This window comes from Saccostrea echinata, unplaced genomic scaffold (assembly GCF_033153115.1).
Source record: "Saccostrea echinata isolate AGI-Se365-2 ecotype Australia unplaced genomic scaffold, CSIRO_AGI_Sech_v1 ptg000012l, whole genome shotgun sequence".
Taxonomy (NCBI): domain Eukaryota; kingdom Metazoa; phylum Mollusca; class Bivalvia; order Ostreida; family Ostreidae; genus Saccostrea; species Saccostrea echinata.
In genome coordinates this window covers 9,040,406-9,055,740 of record NW_026889761.1, presented here as the reverse complement: position 1 = coordinate 9,055,740, position 15,335 = coordinate 9,040,406, and the positions used below count along the sequence as shown (strand labels likewise).

At 35.2% G+C, this 15,335-nt stretch overlaps 2 protein-coding genes and 1 long non-coding RNA gene across 4 annotated transcripts in view; 2 read left to right on the top strand and 1 right to left on the bottom strand.

The window, feature by feature from the left end:
* Positions 1-15,335, bottom strand: part of LOC133185306 (radixin-like) — a 206,109-nt gene that overhangs the window by 74,129 nt on the left and 116,645 nt on the right. The window lies entirely within an intron of this gene.
* Positions 1-15,335, top strand: part of LOC133185310 (PIH1 domain-containing protein 1-like) — a 112,752-nt gene that overhangs the window by 89,720 nt on the left and 7,697 nt on the right. The gene's annotated exons all lie outside the window — the stretch shown is intronic.
* Positions 5,050-7,235, top strand: LOC133185908 (uncharacterized). 2 transcript variants are annotated; one of them, XR_009720971.1, is made up of 5 exons: positions 5,050-5,853; positions 6,063-6,170; positions 6,496-6,588; positions 6,691-6,770; positions 6,867-7,235. It is a non-coding gene; the product is annotated as an uncharacterized LOC133185908 (long non-coding RNA). The 2 variants fall into 2 exon arrangements; XR_009720970.1 differs by having other exon boundaries at positions 5,050-6,170.

Here is a 15,335-nt window from a genome sequence, read left to right as displayed (position 1 = left end):
CCCAGTCTGTAAAAGCTGAACCTCAGGCAGAGCTTGTTCAGTCTGAGGAAGTGTGTCTGCCATCCCCTGAGCCTGTTTTAGCTCTTCCTTGGCTGGAACTTGAGCAGACCGTAGAAGTGGCGCTGCTATCTCCTCAGCCTGCTCAGGATCTAGTGGAGGATGAGGCTGGACAGACTGAGGAGATGGAACTGCTGTCTCCCCAGGTTGTTGAGGGTCGTCCTCGGCTTTCTAGCTGTGGGTCACTGATGACAGAGATCCCTCCTCCTCAGCCATCTCCAGTGAGGGAACCAGTGAGGCGAGGCTTTACAGCAGGAGGGTTGGTGCGACAGTTGTTTAGGAATGTGGATGTCTCTTTAGTTACTGGTATCCTCTTCCCTGCTTTAATCCCTTTTAATTTCAGTTTGTAAGGTATTAAACTAGAGTTTTCAATTAAAAAGTTTTAAATAAAAGTTAAATAAGAGTTAAGATAAGAGTTAAATAGGTGTAAATTTTTCCTTATTTTCTCTTGGATGTTGTAGTAAGGCCTCCCAGTGTAGGCACATATTATTTAGGTGTAATTGCAAAGTACAGTTAAATTTTTTAAAATTATAAATGTGGTTATGATAATTTTCACATTCTAAAGGATAACTAAAGTAAGATTAAAGTAATTTTTTTTCTTAATCTTATCATGCAATTTGCATCTAGGAATTTCAATGAAAGCATTATTTAGACACACTCAGGAAAGTGAAATTTAAAAAAAAAAAAATTTACTAAACTTTTTCTTAACTTTCAATTTTGAATAAGTTTAAATTGTCTTTATTTCTCATGGATACTGCATCTAAATATCTCAATGCAAGCACACACCGTTATTTAGATGCAGTTATTCAGGAGATAAACTAACTGTTAAAGTTTTAGTTGGTAATTATAGGGCTAATTTTATGTTCCTTCTTTTCTTTATTGTCAGAGCTAAAACTAAAGATTAAACTTTTGAAAGATTAAATTAAGAAACAAGAGATTATTCATTTAAAATAACTACAACAAGAAATTGGATGTAGATTTTGCTAAAACTACAGTAAATAAGTAACTAGATTTAAATTTCCGTAAAATATCAATAACTAATTTCTTTGATTTAAAATTAAATTTGACTTAAACTTGCAGTAGATAAATAATTAGTTATAAATTTTCCTAAATCTGCAGTAACTAAGTCATTAGGTTTATATTTTCCTTTTTGCTCACTTTTTCCTCCTTTCATTTTCATTACATTCTGTGTGTGCATGACGAGTGATTTATTTTTTTACACTTTGTATTTTTATATATTTTGTACTGTGCATTAATTTTGTGTATATCTCTTAGAGGCCTTCTTGACTGTAAACCTAAGTATATTTTGGTTAATTACAGTAGGACTTTATAATATTTTCTAAATTCCCTCTCCCTCTTTCCCCCAGGGTTTGCTATAGTTAAGTTGTAATTTGGGATTTATTTTAAGTAACTAATGGCTTTTTGTTTGATATATGAAAAACTTCTTTGTTGACTTGGTTATACTTTAAGCTTAGAGAATCCATTCTTTCATTTCAGAGTCTTTCAATTCTCCTATTAAATTCAACATTGGAATGGGTTATTTATAAGTTTCCCTTTTAATTATTTTCTGAGATGAATTTGTAAATTTCCTTTTACAGTGATTTCATTCGGACAACATTTTGGTAATGTTAAAATTAGGGGTTTAGTTTAGTGAGGTATTGCTGAATAATATTTTTCATTTTCTCTTTATTTAAAGAGTGTTCAGATTTATTTTTATTTATTTCATGTACTTGTTATTGTTTTGTTATCTTTGTTTGTATTTATTGTTTTGTAATATATATATTCTATTGTATATTGTTTTGTGTATCTCAAGGATTTCTCATATAAAATATTTATTTTGGTTAATTTAAACATATCTTTTGAAAAGTAAGTTAACCTTCCTTTCCTTATAAAAGTTAAATGCATGGGGTACGTATGTCTGTTTTCCCTCTCTTTATTTCGGTCTTCTTTTCTTCAATAAATATGTATAGATTAAATACTTGTTAATCATTAAGATAAAATCAGGAGCCCCCTTTTTTCACACAGTTTTCTCATGAAGGCTAGTGGCTAAATATCTCAATTCATGCACACACCATTATTTAGCCACTGCATTCTTGAGAGTAACTTAATAAATTTGTTACAGTTAAAGAATTAATTATTATAATTCCATCATTGAAGGTTAATTTTTTTTTTTTTTTTTTTTTTGTTGTAAATTTCATCTATTCATTATATTTTAAAAAATAATTTTTTGGGGTAGTGGATTAGACATTTAAGGTTTTACATTTTCCATTTATTTTTCCTGTAAGTTAATTTCCCTGTAATTTGGGATTATGACCTTGAGATTATCTATTTTTCCTGTAAGTTAACGTTCCATGTAATTTGAGATCATCTATTTTTCCCATAAGTTAATTTCCCTGTAATTTGGGATTATGACCTTGAGATTATTTCTGTTGTGTCTCTGTGATTAATGTTAAAGTCATTTATTGTTTTGTAATATTGTATTTACATTTATTGTGCCAATGTATTTGTGTTTGTATATCTCATGGGTTCCCTCCATAATTCATAGTTTATAAATTCTCTTTCTTATAATCCCCAAGATTGCAAGATCAATTATTATTTGATGCTTTGTTTAAATTGGATAAATTCATTTTATCATTTATTTTCATGGGATTTAAGTAACTATCAGTATTTTGTTATTGTTAATTATATCAGTTTCAATTTTCCATCCCATTCTTCAATTCTATTAAATAAGCTCAGAGGTTTATTCTTGTAAAAAACATTAAAGGAAATTTTTTCTTCTCTTGTGAATACTTCTCAGATTCAGTTTCAGAAATTTCATAATTTAATTAATTTCCCTTATAAACTCTTTTGGTCGGGATTAAGATTACTGTAAAGTTTAGTGTTAATGATTGCGCGTGTTGTTCCATTTCTTTTGACCATTATAATTAATTCACTGTTTATTGGTTGTCCATCGACGTACGCTTACCGATTCCAATGATTAATTGGGAGTTTTTGTAAAATTCGCTGCTGAGAAAATTGTGTTTAATGAGCTTTGCATAATAAATGTTTCTGTACGAGTTCTTTTGTTACACAGCTTTCTGAAAATGGCCGAGCTTCGCCTAATGAATATTTCTTTATGAATTATTTTGTTCCGCAGCTTTAACAAGTTAAAATGTCAGCAAACCATATCTTGAAGGAAGGACTATGACAGCATCTTCAATTCTTCCTCGTTAACAATTTTGTACCGTCATTGTTTCTAAAAAATTCAATGTTCAACAATGTTAGAGTTGTTAATGTTCAACTCTCCTTTAATGTATTGGTGTATTTATATTCAGTATGTTTGTCTGTCTGTCTTACTGTGTAGTCAAATCAAACGTGCATTTGAATCAATGCATGCCCTTGTTGCTGCATATGAACTGTTCTTTATGCTTAAGTGACTTTTATTTAAATTAGCTTATGAAAATTCACTCTCAGCTTCTCACAACCAGTATGGGAACCAATTTGTACTTGATGTTTCTATGGATGCTTTCTCTGATGCTTCTCCTGATCTACATATCTTGCTTTATTTAGCTCAGGTGTTTTCATTATTTTGATTATTTCCAAGCCAATCTTGCACAGTATCATTATTTTTGCACGCTGTCTGAGATGCTTACTTCGGATGCTGCACCTGACCTACATTTTACAATTGAGTGACTGGTTAAGGATGTTTTTATTGCATATTAGAAACAAAACCTGCTCACATGCTGCCTCTTACCATGTTGCATCTGCTGCATACATTGAGTGCTGTTTTCAACCTACAATTTAGGGGTGTGATCAGAAGAGAAATTAGTTAGATTTTGGTGTTTTCTTTTTTTATCTCCATAACAGAGAATGTTCTATTCAATATAATACCATATATGTATTACGTTTTTACAGTTTTTGGTGTATAACCTTTCTGAAATGTCCATTTTTTTGTATTTTTAAAATTGTTCAGTGTCTGATTGTTCGGTGTTTTCATTATTGTTTAACTTTTGAATGTCTCAGCTGTTTGTCTGTCCACCACAACCCTCGCCTCACCTCACCTCACCTCACCTCAGCATCTCTGTCCAGACATAGCTGTAAAGTGAGTGGTTTTGTTTTCAGTATTCAGGGCCCCGCTATGATAATGATCAATCTGTCTGTCTGTCTGTCTGATATTGCTTGTCCAGAATGTACAGTTTCTCCACTTGGCTCGATCTGGTTCTAACTGCAGTGACCTTGAACCAATTTTTTTAGATAAAAGGTCAAAGAAAAAAAAAACATCTCAGTATACTGTGTAAAATTCTTATCTGGATCTTATTTTCTCTCCCTTTAGCCTTTGATGGTTTATACTTCACCCCATATATAATGCCCAGGGTGAAGGATGTACAGTTTTTTGGTCAAAAGTCAAGGTCTAAACATCTTTATGTGTAAATCCCTTGCAGTGAGCAGTATATTTCTATCCTCTTTGCAGTATCAAACTAATTTTCATGATCAAAGGTCACTGGCAAACAAAATCTCTGTTTCTAATATAATTTTTATCCAACAAATTGTGTGTTTTCTATCTGCAAGACTTGGTCTATTCAGCTATTATTTTACCCATGGGTTAAGGGTGTACCGATGCTTTAACCAAGTTCCTTGGTGAGATGTCAAGGTCATGGCCAATATCTTTGTGATATTTTTGTCGGCGTTATTTTCCATTCTCTTTCATACCCAGTGTGCCAGTGAGTGCAAGTCTAAGGTCAATTGCAAGGTCAAACTCCAAAATACAATTATTATTCCCTTCACCCTAAGTCCTTTAGTAAGAGTGGGGCCCTTTGAGATGGTCACCAACTCATTGATGTACTTGTATATATAACATCATGGTGTTGGGATTTTCATCTTATACAAGCAAAAAAAAAAAAAAAAAATGCAAAAAAATACAAAAAAACAAAAAAACAAAAAAAAAATTACAAAAATACAAAAAAAAAAAAAAAAAAAAAATACAAAAAAAAAAAAAAAATCTGTGAAATCACTAATTTTCGTGGGGGTTTAATTTCCCTTGAGGTACAAAGTGAAACAGGAATTTACTCCCACCACAAAATGTAATTTTTCACAATAACAACTCAGCAATTTTTCATCCATGCATAAATCCATATTTTTCCTTCAAATCACAAAAATTTAATTTGACTCCACGAAAATATGTGATTTAATTTACAGTGTATATTTATCAGTATGGGTTATGTGTAAATATTCAGTGATTGTGTGTCTGTCAGTGTCGATGTCACTTCCTGCTTAGTAGATGGAGACCAATTATCTGGTCTTTCAAGTTTTTTTTCTTAGTCCAGTTAAGTTTGAGATAACAAGGTTTGACTGTACTTTCCCTTTAGAATTAAAAGTCATCATAGATAATGTTGATAAATGTCAAAGATCACCATCGCTATAGACCACAACCATCTGGTGGCTATTCATTTAAATGTCTTCTAAATCTAAACTGTAATTTTTCAAATTGTATGGAAAGTTCTTTGTGACTAAATTATGACATATTTCAAAATTGAAGTCTCCAGATTTTTTGGTGTATAATTTTCATACCAAAACTTGTCTAAATCAACATTATTATAATCATTTGTTTGATTGTCTTCAAGGTACTTCTTGGGATTGTTTCAAATAGGTAAATGGGTATTAAAGGGGAGGGGCATGCTAATGATAAACTTTTTGCTAGTATTTTGTCAGGGTGTGAGTCACTATCCAGTCTTTCAGGATCTTCCTTAAGATAGACTTTCCAGTTCATTCCAGGCATTTTCTCTTCTGTAATGCCATAGAATTATGGCTTCAATTTGTGTAAGTATATGAAATTTCATGTTTAAGTTAAAAATTGCATTGAAAGTCATGATCAGTCTTTCTGGCTATTCTATAATACAATTAAGCTATCAGATTTTCTGAATTCTTCCCAAATTCCATTATACCGGTTAGCCTTAAGAGTTTTGAGTAGATAATCAAAATGAAAACACGATCATATACCTTTATGTTTTTTGTGAGAGAACATGCAGAAGGTTAGGCTAGCCTGGATTCCATGTATAGGAGAGTTGATAATGTGCTTCTGCCAGAATGACAAGGCCAAAGGTACTGATTGACTGCTGTCCAACCTAGTAGTTATGGTAAGACACAGGCTCCTCTCCTTTCACTAGAGATTTCCTAGCTCTCCTTTGATAAAGTCTGAGTAGTTTTGTCTTGTTGACCTTTTCACTTTCTGTGTTAACACGTATAAGGTATGTTTAGCTAGCCTGGTTGATACGTTCTAGAGCATACTTTCATGTTTTACCCAGAGTACTGATATAAAAGATGGACTTGGCTTATCAACCTAGAATTGAGAGAAAGAGATAAATTGTCCTCTCTTTTTACGTGTGAGATTATTTCTCTTTTCCGTTTGATGAAGTCTTGGTACTTCTGTTTTATTGATCTTCATTCATTCTTTGTGTACAGGAAGAGAGTTGATTGGCATCCATTCCCAGTTTTACATCAGCCTGTCAGATGAGTCCCAATAGGAAAGGTTGACTATGGCAAACTGATGTTAGGGTAGGTAAAGTGTTTACTCATTGTTAAATGTATGATCTCTCTCATAATTTCTAGTACATCTAGGCTCTGTAATTTAAGCTCTTGCATGTTCTATCTTTATAGAAGAGGGATTGGCTAGTCTAGACCTAGCAGTCAAGAGGAACATACCACCCAATAAACTGATACTAACCTTGAAAGATGCAGTAAGATTCATGCTTTCACTCTTGCATGCATTCTTTATCTTGATATTATTTTGATGTAGTTGGTCCGACTTTGACTTCTCAACTTTTAATTGACAGATTGCCCATCAGAAACAGGAGGAAATTGAGCCACTTAACAGGCAAAGAGTCTGAGAAAAGGTTTTGATTTTGTCTGTATAAAAAACAGATATGAGGTTAGCTGAATTGTTATTGTTGCACATTTTTCTGTCCCTAGCTATCCCCTTCTAACACAAACCAGTTTATTTTGATCAGTATACATACATACTTGCATTAACTATTTGCAATATCACTGAGCTCCTACGATCATACTCGAACATTAAAAATCATTAGAGTTGTCTCCCCCATTACCTGGAACTCTTCACTACTTCAGTTTATGTTCGGGCACTGACATTTATGGCAGTTTATTGTAGCATGGTTTGAGAATTGAAGGTTTTTGATTTGCCTGTGATCATGATCATGGAAAATTGCAAAAAAGCGTGCAATGCTCTGGAGATATGAACATCCTCTATGATCATCCCAATGTTTTCGACACAGATTGTGCACAGAGGAGTTTACTTGTAAAACATGCATAGCTTGAACACCAGGTTGGTGGACTGCATAAAAACAAAATGGTGGATAAGGCTCTAGCTAAAGCTGTCAAGCCTGTTGAAACTCCCACATTGTCTGAGATGAGAGAGAGAGAGGGAGAGAGAGAGAGCACTTAGTACGGGGGCAGACGAGTGATGTTAGAGTTTTGTTGTTATCTTGGTCTCTGAGCGGCATGGGGGACAGAACATGGCCTGCACCCCCTCTGAGCAGTCAATCAACAGCCTTGCAAGACCAGGTTTTCGCCTAAAAGCAGACAGTGGAACCCAAATACAGCTTCTGTGTCCTTAAATTCTGCCCAAATACCATCTATGAGCAGTCAAATGCAGATGTCTTTCATGCCAGTCACACCTTTAGGTGTACAGGGAAATTTTATGAATTGGTCTAATTAGTGTTTAAAGAATTCGTTGACAATAGAATCAGGCTCATGACTCAACAGAATAATTAAATTGGGGTTGTCTCATGAGACCCTGAAACCCCAAGTGAGTCTGTTAATGCAGTTGCAGGTGGACAAGCATGTGACTGATGTTTTAATAGATTTGAAAGAGAAACAAGATCAGTCGGTCCTAATGTCCTAGACCTGGCAGATGACAGAGGTGATGACAATGAGGATTCTGTTAATGGGCCAAAATATCTCAAATAGGTTGGGAGTCGAGGAGGTGACGAAATATAGGCTTAAACAAGCCCTGAAAAAGGTTTAGATGAATGGAAAAATATAAAGTGTGACAGTTTGTTCAATGACTTTTACATCCAGACCTGGCCAGCTTATTGAATTGCCATGCCAATTGTAAAGAAGTTTGAATCATCACTATGTTTGTGTTTACCTTACTTGGAGATGCTGACTAGATGAAACTGTGGATTACACATTTTGAATTTTTTACCCAGACAAAAACTGAAACAGATATCTGCAAAAATAGAAAGTACCAAAACATTGGAAAACACTTGTAAGTATCAGATTTTTGGATTCAGATTAGTGGAATTCAGATAAATATTGGAACAAAATCATCACTGTGATGTCAGTTTGCTGAGGATGATGATCAGTCTTAAGATGATTCTAGATCACAAAATAAATGTGATGAGACAGAATCAACAGTTGCTTCTAATGAGAGCACCGGCATTTGGAAGAACTTCATAACTAAGTTAGCTTCAGAATTAAAAGTTCCCTTAGAGACTGATAAACAAGAGCAAGAGAATCTACAGTGTAACCAAGAATCCTCAAAGATTAGGCCTCCTTTGGAGGGGTCAGCCATACAAGCGCAAGCTCTTTCAACTAATTCTAATAAATTAAGAGTTGAACAAATGGGAATAAGACTTCTCCCTGACTTGCAGTTTTTGGAAAAGACACAAAAGGCAAATAAGGCTTGGAAGCCTATGTTTATTCTGAGATTTGACCATTTTTGCTACTGACAACAAAAACATGGGTTATAAACACGGGTTTTACATTTGAAAGCCTACATTTTGTTCCGTTCATTTTGTTCAAGGTCCAGACAGGAGTGTGACAAGGATGTGTTATGTCTGTGTTCCTGTTCATCATTGTGGTAGACTTGATAATGAGAAATACCAACAATAGGAAGAGAGATATATGTTGGAAATTTATGTCCACTGTAGAAGACCTGGATTATGTAGAAGACCTTGCACTTATTTCCAGCAAGCACAGCAACATGCAAGAAAAGACCAGGAGATTACATGATGTCGCTGAATATACAGGCCTAAAAATTAATGTCGACAAGACAAAAAGCATGAGAATAAATGGAAAAAAGAATGATGCCATCAGGTTAATAACAAGAAGTAGATGTTGAATCATTTCTCTACCTGGGTGCCACAATGGACAAGACGGGAGGAACTGAGGCAGACATACGGAGAAGGCTGGGCTTAGTAAAGACTGATTTTGCTTCCCTTACCAAAGTATGGAAGTCAGCACAATACAGCACAAAGACCAAACTTAAGATCTTCAACATAAATCTCATATCTGTGCTGCTGTATTGTTTTGAACTATGGAGAACCAACAAGAAAGACGTGAAAAGCTGGACACATTCCATTGGAGATGCCTTAGGAGGATCCTAAAAATATACTGGCCTGAAAAGATAAACAAACAACAATTCTATGAGAGAGCAAGATCCATACCCCTATCAAGGACGATCAAAGGCAGGAGATGGAGATGGGCAGGCCACATCCTCCGAAGGGAAGCCAGCTCACATATAAGAACAGCTCTCACATGGGCCCCTGAGGGAAAGAGAAGAAGAGGACAGCCAAAGAATACCTGGTGACGCTCTGTTGAGAGAGAAAGGGAAGAACTAGGTTGGAGCAGCTGGAAGGAGGGGCAGGTTGTTGCCAGTGACCGCCGTAAGTGGCGTTCTTTGTTGAACGGCCTCGTGTGTCCTCCGGGGCATGGAGAGAATAAGTAAGTAAGTATTTTGTTCTCTCATATTTTCTTGGAATGTTTTTGAATTGTACTAATCTTGTGTCAGATTATATCTTTGACAGGGACACAGAATAGGGAGGGTCAGAAATCAGAAGAGGATGTCTACCACATAATGAAGAAGAGACCATTGCCAGGATACAGGGTATCCACTATAACAACAAGCCAACATTAGCCAACATGGTAAGAAACATTAGGTGTATCTGTTGCATTTTGGATTTATGTTTCCTATTCTCACTTGATCTATCAATAAGGCATAATCACTTTAACTTTTGTCCATTTTCATTAACAGAATAATGGTTAGATAAGCGTTGATCTCACCTTGGAGAATGACTCATTGTCTTGTCACATAAGGTCCAGAAAGCAGGGAGCAGCAGCAGTCAGCCACAAAAGAAAGGGTGAGATATTTCTAGTCTGTTAGTTTTTTTCATATTGGATGTAAACCAGGACCTCTTCTAATCTTAAATCTTAATATTACAAAAACAGAGACGGGCAGTCCACTATCCTTAAAGATCATAAGCATCAATTGCCAGCAAGAATTCAGAGAGCTGGAATTGACTGCAAGAATTTAGAGAGCTGTAATTAACTGCTGTCATCCCTTGTGACAGTAAGACAATAGCTCTAATTTTTTATCTGTCAGTTTGTGTTAATCTTTCTCAATTGATGAGATATTTGTACATTTTAAATGACCTCATATATTTGTACATTTTAAATGACCTCATATAATTTTTTATAAACAGGCAGAGTGTTTACCAAGACTTAATCCCATGTTTAAGATCTCCATGTTAGAGGAAGAGTTGTAAGAGTCCTGTGTCAACGTGTCCTAACCACCAGGTGAGGGTAAATCCCAATATACTCTAAAACATTCCATAACTTTCTTATTTGATGAATCCTAAGTCCTTTTGTTTTATTGACCTCTTCACTTTTTGTTTTGAAAGGTAAAGAGTTGGTGATTTCTGGATTTAGGGAAGATTATCAATCGTTTTAGAGTGCCAAGAACAAGGATGGACTGTGCTCTAAGCTAAAAGAAAGGGTAAGACACAAATGTACTTACTGTAAACCAGTTACTGTAAAAGCACATATTTTCGTGGGGTCAAATTTTTGAGGCTTGAGAAAAAATATTGGTTTTTGGGGATTTGATTTTATGGTTAAGAAGCGTTGAGTAGTAGAATTAATCTTTTATTATTCTGTCTCAACAGAAGAAAGGGGTTCCTTGCTTTGACTCGGCAGTGAAGAGGAGTTGCCCAATAAACAAAGACCAACCATGGTAAGGTATATGCTTTTCTCTTGCAAACATTCCTTATTATGTTAACTTTGTTATCAAATGATGTGGACTGACTCCAGCTTTGAACTCTTGACTTTCACTTGACAGGATGTAGAGCACCAGGCCCATTAGAAGCAGGAAGACTTTGAACCACTTAGAAGCCAAGAGCCAAGCTTAGTAATAATAGGTATTTTTTCTGTCAGTTTACTTTAATTATTTTTTAACTGTACTAATCTTTTGTCAGTTTCTAATCTTTGACAGGAGCACAGAGTGTGGATAGGGAGATGGAAGCCAGAAACACACTGAAGAGGAAACCATTGCCAGGATACAGGGTATCCACTATATCAACAGGCCTACTTTGGCTAATGTGGTAAGAAGCAAACTTCATTTGTTGGATTCTGGTTTTCTGTTAATAAAAATAAAGGACTTGTTTGACCTCTTCACTCTCAATGTTAACAGAGTAATGGTAAAGCAAGCCTCCCACTCTGGAAAAAAAGACTCAATGATCTGAGACAAGGAGTCCAGAGAACAAGGATCAACTGAAGCCAACCATGGAGTAAAAGGTAAGATTCAAGCTTTCTTCCTTAAACATTTCTTGTGCTCTCTCCTACTTGATGTGGTCTGGTCCCCTTTGATCTGAAATCTCTATCTTACAGGAGCATGGAGAGGCAGTACCCATCTTAAAATTAAGCTGAGTGCATAAATTGCCAGCAAGATTACACAAAGCTGAAACTGAAAGATACCAACCCTACAGGTAACTGTAAGAAATAATCTCCACTTCTTTCAGTCTTTCAGTTTGCATCGCTCTTTCTCACTTGATCATGATTAGATTACCTTCCCTCATTCTATTCTTAACAGTCAGAGTGTAAGGCAACCATCGATCCTATGTTCAAGAGCAGATCTTCGTGTTAGAGGAAGAGAGGTTTAGGAGTACTGATTGACTGCAGCCTACTGTAGGAGTCAGGGTAAGACACGAGCTCTACTCTGTTCACTCTTAGAGATTCATAAATCTTTATTTGATAAAGTCTCATTTTTGAATCTCTTTACATTCTGTGTCAATAGGGAGAAGGTTAGGCATGCCTGGTTCTCTGGTTTTAGAGGTGACAGTAATGCATGAACCACAGAGAGTCAAGAGCAAGGACTGACTGGGGGTTTACCTAGAACTGAGGGTAAGACACAAAACTTTTATTTTCTGACTCTGAAAATTTATCTTCAGTTGCCGTTTGATGTATTCTTAGTGCTTATTTTTAGTTGACTAGTTTATTCTTTGTTTACATTCAGAGGGTGGGACTGGCCTCCATCCCCAGTTTTGAAGAAGAGCCTGATGAACAGAAGAAGAGTCCAGTTTGAAAGGATCGAGTGTGGCCATTCCATACTAGGGTAAGATGCATTGTTAACTCATTTCTCACTATTTATATTTCTATAACCCCCATCCATTGGAAAAGTGATAGTATCTTGACCGCTCTTTTTCAGGTTTAGCTTCTGCATTGGGTTGCCTCGCCTCAGCCCAGCAGTATATAAGAGTTCCTCAATTAACTGAGGCCAGTATTGCAAGATGTGTAAGATTTACACTTTTCTTCAAGCAAACTTTAATTTTAACTTGGTTTTTATATCAGCTAGCCTGAGTCCTATTTTGAATTCTTGATTTTAGTTGACAAAATGTAAAGAAATTGGGCCCATCTGAAAGAGTAAGATATGAAGCCAGTGGTAGCCAAAGAGCCTGGAATAAGGTTGTGGTTTGATCACAAAAACCAGTCATTAGGTAAACTATTGTTTCTCTTGCACATATTTCTGCACCTTATCCCTATCTCCCCCTCTCTGACTTACATTACTAACATAACTAACCTTTTGTTCTTTCCATTTATAATTTTTTTGTACCTGTCACATATTGTTTGCTTGTGATTGATACATTAAATGGTATTTCTTCAATTGCTTTGGTACTGTACTAATCCTGTGTCAGTTTCTATCATTGACAAGGGCACGGAAAATGGATGGACAGATGGCAACCAGAAACACACTGAAGAGGAGGCCATTGCCAGGATACAGGGTATCCACTATAACAATAGGTCTACATTGGCCAAGGAGGTAAGAAATACACTTCGTTTGTTGGGTTTTTTAAATTCTGTTTTCTATTCTCATTATTTCTGAGTAGGGTACTTGTTTGACTTCTTGACTCTATAGATTAACAGAATCACGTTGAGCCAAGCTGAGAATGAACTAGCACATCACTTGCAAAGAGAAGTCCAGAGAGGAAGGATCAACTGAAGCCATCCATGGAAGAAATGGTAAAGTTCAAATTGCTTACATCAATCCCTTTCCTTGTGCTCCTCTACACTTGATGTAGATTTTGGCCTTTCTGTTTTACAGAGAGGCCATACCTTTTCTTAAGTGTAGGCAAATAAAGTTAAATTATAGTTTCTAACGTACCGCCACATTGGGCCAAACACTGCTGTATTGATCATTTTTATTTAAAAATTGAAAAGGTGAATATAAAATCATTTTTCCATTTTTCAAGTTAAAAAAAAAGAAAATCAAGTTATTCTCTTTTTCTCTGTATTTAGAAAAAAACTATAGATTTGCAAAAATTTCTTGTTAATAACAATATGTTATCTATAAGCTTATAATAACTTCAAAGTTTATTGAATATTGAAAAAAATGCATGTATGGGAGTACAAAAAAGGGGTAAGATTCACATGGTATCATCATTTGTTAACAAGAAAAATAGGCATAATAAAAAACAAAAAGAAACCTGCCTGCTGCATTTGATTTTGAAATATTTGGCCTCTTGCAGGGGACAGCTGCTAACTGGTGGACTGCAGCAGAAGAGGAAAGGAAGAGGAGACCATTGCCAAGATACAGTGTATCCAGATACCAACAGGCCAACCTTAACTTATGTGGTAAGAAGAAAGTTGCACTTAATTTGTAATTTTTGATTTCAGTTTTCTACTTGATCTACATAAAGGTACTCACTTAATCTCTTGACTCTCTATGTTAACAGATGATGGTTAGGCAAGCCTTGGTCCCACTGTGGAGAACAAATCATAGAAACAGGTGTTCAGAGGACAGGGATCAACTGCAGTCCACCATGGAAGAAAGGGTAAGATTCAGATTATTTGCTCTGTAATGCCCTGATACATTACATAATGGATAACTTGTACCCTGGCAATGGTCTCTATTTTGTCATCTAATCTTGAAAGCAAAGGGGAGACCATTGCCAGGGTACATGGTATCCGTTAAACCAACAGCTCAATCTAATAGACTTAATCTAATATGTCCCAATGTTTAATCTCTTGACTCTCCATGTTAATAGAATTATGGTTAGACAAGCTTTAACGAGGTTCGCTCCTGAGCTTTTGAGCAGATTTTTGTCTTAATCTATATTTAAAAAATTTTGCATAATGTTTTAGTTCTTACAATAAATTTGGATTCTACAATACCAATTAAACGATATTCAGTTAAAACTCCATGATTAAGTTCCATACCAAAAGCATTAAAATTAAACTTAAATTCAGTAAAATGTCATTACTTTCAAATTATTTTATTGCTTGTTAATATTTTTAATGCCAGAAAAATGATATTTTTGAGTGCAAAAAGGTCAAATAATTAAACATGCGAAGTAATTTGAAAAAATTTTGTTGTCACAAATTTTAATGTGTCTATTCAAAATGAAATAAGACTGTGTTTGTTCCCATAATTTATTTGAATAAAAAAATATTGGAAGGAAAACTTTAAAAAAAGAATCATATGTAAGATGTATTTAAAGTACAAAAAGGTCAAAATAAATGCCCTGTAGCGCCAAAAGAAGCGCATTGACCCCCATTTTTTGTTTTCATTTTTAATTAAGCTACATGTGTAGATTCTAAAAATATACTTGATAAAAAATTCTCATTACTTTTGACGACAGGATCCAACCTCCTTAATCCCAATGCAAAGAACAACTCTCTCAATTGTTAGGAGGAGTCCAGAGAACAGGGATCAACCTCAGCCATCCACGGCAAAAAAGGTAAGATACAAACTCTTGCACAGACCCTTTTTTGTGCTCCTCCTGATGTAACTTAAAAATCTCTTCTGATCTTAAATCTCTATTTCAAAATCAGGTACGGAAATCCATAGCTAAGTCTAGGTTAGGAATTTCATAACTTGCCAAAGGAGTGCTATGAGCTGGAATTGATTTTGGCCAACCCTGCAGGTGATGGTAAGATATTAGATCCACTTTTTGCACTCTATTTTCATTACTTTTTCTCACTTGATAAATTCTTTTTATATCCCTGCTCTGAAG